Source organism: Trichechus manatus, unplaced genomic scaffold, assembly GCF_000243295.1.
Source record: "Trichechus manatus latirostris isolate Lorelei unplaced genomic scaffold, TriManLat1.0 scaffold00096, whole genome shotgun sequence".
Classification (NCBI taxonomy): Eukaryota; Metazoa; Chordata; class Mammalia; order Sirenia; family Trichechidae; genus Trichechus; species Trichechus manatus.
Genome location: NW_004444032.1, coordinates 5,343,612 through 5,351,433, shown reverse-complemented (window position 1 = coordinate 5,351,433; position 7,822 = coordinate 5,343,612).

Here is a 7,822-nt window from a genome sequence, read left to right as displayed (position 1 = left end):
TACTTAGGACAATTATGGGCCAGAGGGGTTCCAGTAAGGACATTCTTCTTCTAATGTTTAGAACAAATTGAGAGACAGACACAGGCATCTGACAAATACAGATAAAAGCTGCAAATAAGGAAATACATTAGATGCTCAGCTAAATGGGCCTCCTAATACAGATCTCCAAAATTAGACATACTTATCCATCCAAGCACAGGCAAGATCATTTGCAAAGTCTTCTCCTTCAGAGTCAGAATCTTCTCTGCAAATTAATCAGCTGGCAGAGAGGAGACAAGTGGATGCTCCTCTAAAATAAATTGATCAAAGAGCAACAGTCAGAGGAAGACACTGAGCTACACATTCTCTCATCAAACAGACCATCCATCCCTCATCCCCTGGGGAAGAATGAATGCTGCAAAGTGCTAGGACTGTTACTATCTTCTCCTATGAAATCAGGAAATGGGGGTGAGGAGGACTCTTGCTACTCCTTAGTAGCACTTCATTGCACCATAAAACAATTGGTAAAAAAAATGTGTGGTAGTACCATCCAGTCTACTGACCTCTATAGAAATGGCTAAGAATCACACACAAAAAATGATCTTTTAGAATTTTGAGTATCTTAAAATGCTAATTCCCAAATCCATATGGATGGATCAGATTAACAGGCTAAAATTCATTAACAGAGAATAAAAAAATTCCTCTGTTTTATGGAAATTAATATTACTGTTGTCTAAATATCTCTGAGCATGCAGGATGTAATGTCCATAACTATCATCTAAACTGAGTTAGGGTTTGCCCATTCTAACTGAACAGAAATGCATCCTGGAAGGAATCGATTCTCTGTCTCAATTACTAAATATTAAAAGGTCACAACCTTAAAAAGGTATAGTTGGGCATTCATGGTTTTAAACATCAGTTAAAATTACTGTCTGAATGGTTTCAGGCTACATTTATATGATGCCTTATATATGTAATTAATTAATAGAATATGGTCTTTGGTGACTATTCAGTAAGTTCCCTCTATGTGAGTGTAGTTTTGTAATTCTATCTACCTTTTTTTCCTTTTTTTTTTACTGCCTCAACTATGTCCTGATTTAGAACTTCCTACACTCAGCCATTAGTAACTGGCTGATTTGCATAACCTTAGATCTAATTTATCTTTTCCACATTTTTTTAGAGTTCTGTTTGTGATATATCACTTTAAATGAGGAAAAAGGAAAATAGCTGTCTCCTTTTCCACAGAGGAATGCTGTAATATTTTCCTCTTGTATAAGCAGTAAAATTCATAACTTTTATAATTCAAGTAAAATATTAAGTATGTTTCTGTTTACTATGTACCATGAAACAGAGATAACTCTATACAAGTGACCAAGAACTGGCTAGAAGAATATTTTTTATTTACTAACTTATCTTTCAAAGTATAATAAAGTAATTAATCCTTAGTAATTAAATTCCCACTCCTTTAAGGAACAAACAGGGCAATAAGACATCAGCCTTCCCTTTCTGATAACAGAGTTGAGGAAAGATGACCACAAAAGTTAGTCTTGCTCCTCTAGAGAACAAAAGGACACACATCAAGACTCCAGTACCATATTTTTACACAAATAATGTGTGTCTTCTGTGTTTGTTTGCCAGCCATGCTCCCCCTCCAATGAGGTATTTTCATAAGTGTGCGAACTTTTTTTTACAGCAACATGTGGAAGAGGATTGACGTGGTGGTGCTTGTGAGGATGCCTCGTGGGGGAAAGGCATGGTGGGCAAACAAACCCAGAAGGTGCATGTTATTTGTGTAAAAATACAGTATTTGAATTTACATCCACCATGTTCATTTGATACTCATAAAACCTACAGTTCATCTTAATCTTTAATATGGCAATGAATATGACAGAGACTATATGATAATCTTCCTCTGAGTACAGAGTTGGTAGAACGGGAAAATTAGTAGTTCTGTTACTTCCTTTTGTTCATATTATCCCAGTATTGAATTTTGTTTTTTTTTAAGTGTCAGTTTAATATCTAGAATATATAAAGAACCCCTACAACTCAACAGCAAAAAGACAAACGATCCTGTTTAAAATGGTCAAAGGACTTGAGTAAACATTTCTCAAAAAATATATACAGATGACCAATAAGCACATGAAAAGATGCCCATCATCATTAGTCATTAGGGAAATGCAAATCAAAACCACAATGAATACCACTTCATATCCATTAGGATGACTATAATAAGAAAAAAAAAAAGGAAAATATAACAAGTATTGGAGAGGATGTAGAGAAATTGGAATCCTCATCCATTGCTGGTAGAAATGTAAAATGGTTCAGTCACTATGGAAAACAGTTTGGTGGTTCCTCAAAACTTTAAACATAGAATTACCATATGACCGAACATTCTACACTAAGATGTATGCCCAAAATAATTGAAAACAAATAGTCAAACGAATACTTGTACACAAATGTTCATAGCAGCATTATTTACAATAGACAAAACGTGGAAACAACCCAAATATCCACCAGAGAATGGATGGATAAACATATTATGATATATAGACGTACATTGGAATATTATTCAGCTATAAAAAGGAATGAAGTACAGATGCATGCTACAATGTGCATGATTCTCAAAGGCATTATATTAAGTAAAAGAAGGAGTGACTGCTTAATGTGTACAGGGTTTTATTTAAGGACGATGAAAATGTTTTGAAACTAGATAGAGCTAGTGGTTACACAACATTGTAAATGCACTAAATTCCACTGAGTTGTTTACTTTAAAATTATCAACTTTATGTTCTCTGAATTTCACCTCAAAAGAAAAATCTTTATTTATGGAAAAAATTAAATCTGCTACTACTTTCAAAAATAAACAAATAAAAGTGAATATTTGGAGGGGTAATCATAATCAACACCTGACAGAAACCTGAAAAGCTACAGCAAGATTAGTACCATAAAGAAAATGTACTTGGGAAAATTTGAAATGCGTTTGGTTTGAGGAAAAAGACAAAGGGTATCAAAGTAAGATACATAAGGAAAGACTTTTTATAAGGGAAATGAAACGTCAAGAGCAATATTAGCCTGCAATAAAACCTTGGATTGGTACTATTCAAAGCATAGAAAAATATCAGTGTTTAATATCATTATGAGCTTTATTTCAACTTATCAGTACATATAACTCATTATAAAGAAGATAGTCAGACTTTTCCTTGCTCCACTGGTTAATATACACAACTTCCAAAGAAAAAGGATATGACATATGTGGGTTTTCCCCCCAAAAATGTACAATGTCTTAGTAAAAAATGACAGTAGAAAAATGAGAAGCCGTGATTGAAAATATTCAATCAACAGCTTCCATACTCCAATTTCCATATGCCACTTTCTATTCCCAAAGTTAAAACCTCAGAAACTCACACCTTATACTTCTCCTATGACACTGATTTCATGAACACTAAAATGATTTTCATGTATGTGCATGCATGGTCATACAAGCACACAACCAGAAAGCAACAACATTCATTCCTATTGAAGAAGCCTTCTAAGTACTATACAAACTATTTAGGTACTTTTGTCCAAAAAAAATTATTAAGTCAGACTAGAAATTGGCACAGATGCAGATTATAACAGTCAATCCAGACACGACAAATGAGAAGACTTAGGTTAACTCCCTGGAGAATTTAAGCAAGACAAATTACAGGCTTCTTGCAGAATGCATTAGAGATACGTCAGCAATCTGCACACGCTTTTAATATGAAAAGCTTATTCAAAATAAAGAATCTGTGTGATTCTAAAAGGATTCCAATGTGCCCTGGAATTGTAGACACTACTTTTATCTCAAGAGTGAGAGTGGTTGGCTTCCTGAAAAATAAGTGGTTTTATTATTTAAAAAAAAAAAAAAAGTTATTGGAAAATTATGGGAAGAAAAAGAGAACAGTACAACATATTAATGTTCACCATATGACAAACCATATGCCATCTACTTTCCTCTAATCATATTTCCAAGGAACATTGATAGAAGAACCATTGCAGAATATTGGAGCACATTTTGTTTAGAAAAAGTCATAGAACTAAATTATTACCTGTCACTATGGTTAGGGTATTCTAAAGAAGCAGAGAAATTTGTCTGGTAATAAGCTATCATATTAAACTTCTATTTAAAACTCTAAATCATTTTTCATCACAAAAACCAGGACTTGCCATGAATTTTAAGCTATAAAAGTGACGTTTAAAACTGAAGGAAAAGATCACCTAAATAAACTCATCTGCTTTAAGTCTTCATTTCTTTCAAATGTCCATTGAAGTAACTGTAAGGAGGGAAAAACAGTAACTAGACAATAGGTAAGTGGTAACTTGGATGAAGGGTAAGATAATACAAATACTGGGAAAGCCAGTATAACTTGATCAAGGCAAAGTCATAGAAGCTTCATAGACATATCCAAACTCCCATAGGGATTGAGTTACTGGACTGAGGGCTGGGGGACATGGTCTCAGGGGACATCTAGCTCAATTGGCATAACATAGTTTATAAGGAAAATGTTCTACATCCTACTTTGGTGAGTAGCATCTAGGGTCTTAAAACCTTGGGAACAGCCATCTAAGATGTGTTTACTCGTCCCACCCCATCTGGAGCAAAGGAGAATGAAGAAAACCAAAGACACAAGGGAAAGATTAGTCCAAAGGACTAATGGACCACAACTACCACAGCCTCCACCAGACTGAATCCAGCACAACTAGATGGAGCCCTGCTACCACCACGGATAGCTCTCACAGGGATCACAATAGAGGGTCCCAGAGAGAGCTGGAGAAAAATATAGAACAAAGTTCAAACTCACCAAAAAAGACCAGACTGGTCTGATGGAGATTGGAGAAACCCGGAGAGTATGGCCCCTTGACACCCTTTTAACTCATTACTGGAGTCAATCCTGAGGTTCACCCTTCAGCCAAAGATTAGACAGGCCCATAAAACAAACAATAATACATGTAACTCAACCATGTATACGAGACTAAATGGGCGTACCAGCCCAGGGGCAAGAATGAGAACGCAGAAGGGAACAGGAAAGATGGAATGGAGACGAGGAACCCAAGGTCAAGAAGGGGAGAGTGTTAACATGTTGCAGGGCTGGCAACCAATGTCACAAAACAATGTCTATTAATTGTTTAACAAGAAACTAATCTGCTCTGTAAACCTTCACCTAAAGCACACACACACACCCATCAAAAATAAAAAAGAAAGAAAATATCAGGAAAGTATATATTGCCATTCTAAACTTAAAATGGGGAACATCCACATATGAAAAACTCAACAGTATTGTATTAGTTTCCCTTGCTGCAAAACAAAGTAGCACAAAGTTAGTGACTTAAAACAATGCCCATTTGTCACAGTTTCTGTAGGTCAGAAGTCTAAGGTCAGCTTAACTAGATTCTCCGCTTTGTGTCTCACAAGGCTGAAATTAATGTGTCATCCACTCTTCATTCCTTTCTAGAGTTTGTGGTCTTTTTCAAGTTTTTTAGAGTTGTTGGCAGAATTCAGCTCCTTGAGGCTGTAGGCTGAGGTCCCCATTTTCTTGTTAGCTGGCAGCTAGGGGTCACTCTCAGCTCCTGGAGTCTACCTCATATCCTAGAGGTATGACCTTCTCTACAGGCATTTCACAACATGCTGTTTTCTTTTTTCTAGGTCAGTGTAGAGAGTCTCTCTGATGCTTCACTTTCTTTTATAGGGCTTCTCTGATTAGGTAAGTCTCACCCAGGTTAATCTTACTTTTGACTAATTCAAAGTCAACTGATAAGTAACCTAGTCATAGGAGTGATATCCTAGCATACTCACAGTACTTAGCCTAAAAGGGAGCCAATCACACAGGGTGTGTACCAGGCAGTGGGAATCTTAGAGGTCATCTTAGAATTCTGCCTACCACAGTTATTATTGTAGAGTGCAAGACAGGTAAAACAGCACTTGGAGAAGAATTAAGTAGTCTTGAATTCATCATATTTGAAAGAATAAGTAGTGGTATCCCATTACAAAATGTAAGGGGCCATATATGAGAATGTATTACTGGACCACTGACAAACGCACCACATGCTAGTGCTAGAGTACACACAGAGAGAGGATTCCTCAGTAGAGTGCATTGTTTTTCCATGATCCTGGGGACCTACAAAGGGGAGTTGGACTGATGAAGCTGGATTATTTTAAAAGCATTCTTCTTTCTTTGCATAAGAATGATCTCCCATCACCTCCCCCATGATAATTCTAAGAACTCCAGAGTTTTATGCCTTAACTTTATCTTGCTTTCACTGAGCAATGACTGAAAGAGGGATGGATAAAAGAGTTATTCCAAGGCAAGGCCAAGATGGCGAAGTAGTCAGACGGCTTCCTATATCCCTCTTAAAATAAAGACCAGGAAAAACAAGTGATTTGATTGTATATGAAAATCTAGGAGCCCTGAACAAGGCAAAGTTGAGGAATCGGACTGAGTGGCAGGGGGAGAGGGAGATGGTTCGGAAGAAGTGAGAAGTGCCAGACTGGCTTGGCTCAGGCCTCAGCTCTTCAGCCCCAATGAGATCGGAGGTGTGCTGGGAAGCAGGCACAGAGCTGCGCACATTCGCTCAGTAGGCAGTTTCCACATTGAGAGAGATCCGGCAGCAGAGATTCTGCTTGGACACTCCAAACCAGTGAAAAGCAGCTCCAAAGTAGCTAAAGATAAGTACATGCGTGTGGTCTTTCGCGGGGACTTAAAAAAAAAAAAGCCCATTTGGGAAAAACCTCTCTCCCTTTTACCTCCTCCCTCCCCGCTCTGCACTGGTCCAGCCTTCTGATGTCTCTGAGTCCTCTGGGCTGGAAGTAGATCCCAAAAGTCACCCTGACCCATTCTCCTGGGCCATGAGAGGGAACAAATAAGCTACTGGATCCCCTAAGCCAGGAACTCAGGTGCAGCACAGCTCCTTTGCTAGGCACAGGCCTAAGGGGTCCGCAGACTTTGAATGCCTTCCACCCCTGTATAGACTTGTGTGGAGCCATCTCAGCAATGTAAGCCCTCACCACCACAGAGTAAACACCTGAAGTCTAACTTCAACTGTTTCAGCTGTAAAGTGGCAGATTTGTGACCCATGACACAGCCCTGCCCTTTAAGCGGGCACATTTATGGGTCCGCACCAGGGGCTTGAGGACCGGTGGCTCCACCTATGTTACCTAGTCACCTGTTACAGGAGTCCAAGAATCAGTGGTGCCCCCGAGTCTTTAGAGCCAACAGAGTAGGGGGCTCATAGTCAGGCCACAAAACTCACCTACCTACTTGCTCTAGGGAGTAGGAACACGCTTTCCTTTCAGACACTCAGGGGCAGCCAACTGCCACCTGCCTTGCTCAGAGCATGACACCCACTGCAGCCAGGTACCTATGCCTACGTCAATCACACATGCCTCTCTAAGACTGTAGGTGAGAGCCTGCACCACACACTTGGTGACTCTTAGTCATCTAGTGCTGCTATAACAGAAATACCACCAGTGGATGGCTTTAACAAAGAGAAGTTTACTTCCTCACAGTCAAAGTAGGCTAAAAGTCCAAATTCAGTTCCAGAGGAAGTCTTTCTCTCTCTGTTGGCCTTCTCATTAGTGTTCCCGCGGACTAGGAGCTTCTCAGCGCAGGGACCCCTCTCCAAAGGAAGAGCTCTGCTCCTGTCACTGCTTTCTTGATGGTTTGAGGTCCCCTGTCTCTCTTCACTTCTTTTTTTTATATCTCAAGAGATTGCCTCAGGACACAATCTAGTCTTGTAGATCCAGTCCTGCCTTACTAACACAACTGCCACCCATCCTCCCTCATTAACATCATAGAGGCAGGATTTACAACATACAGGAAAATCA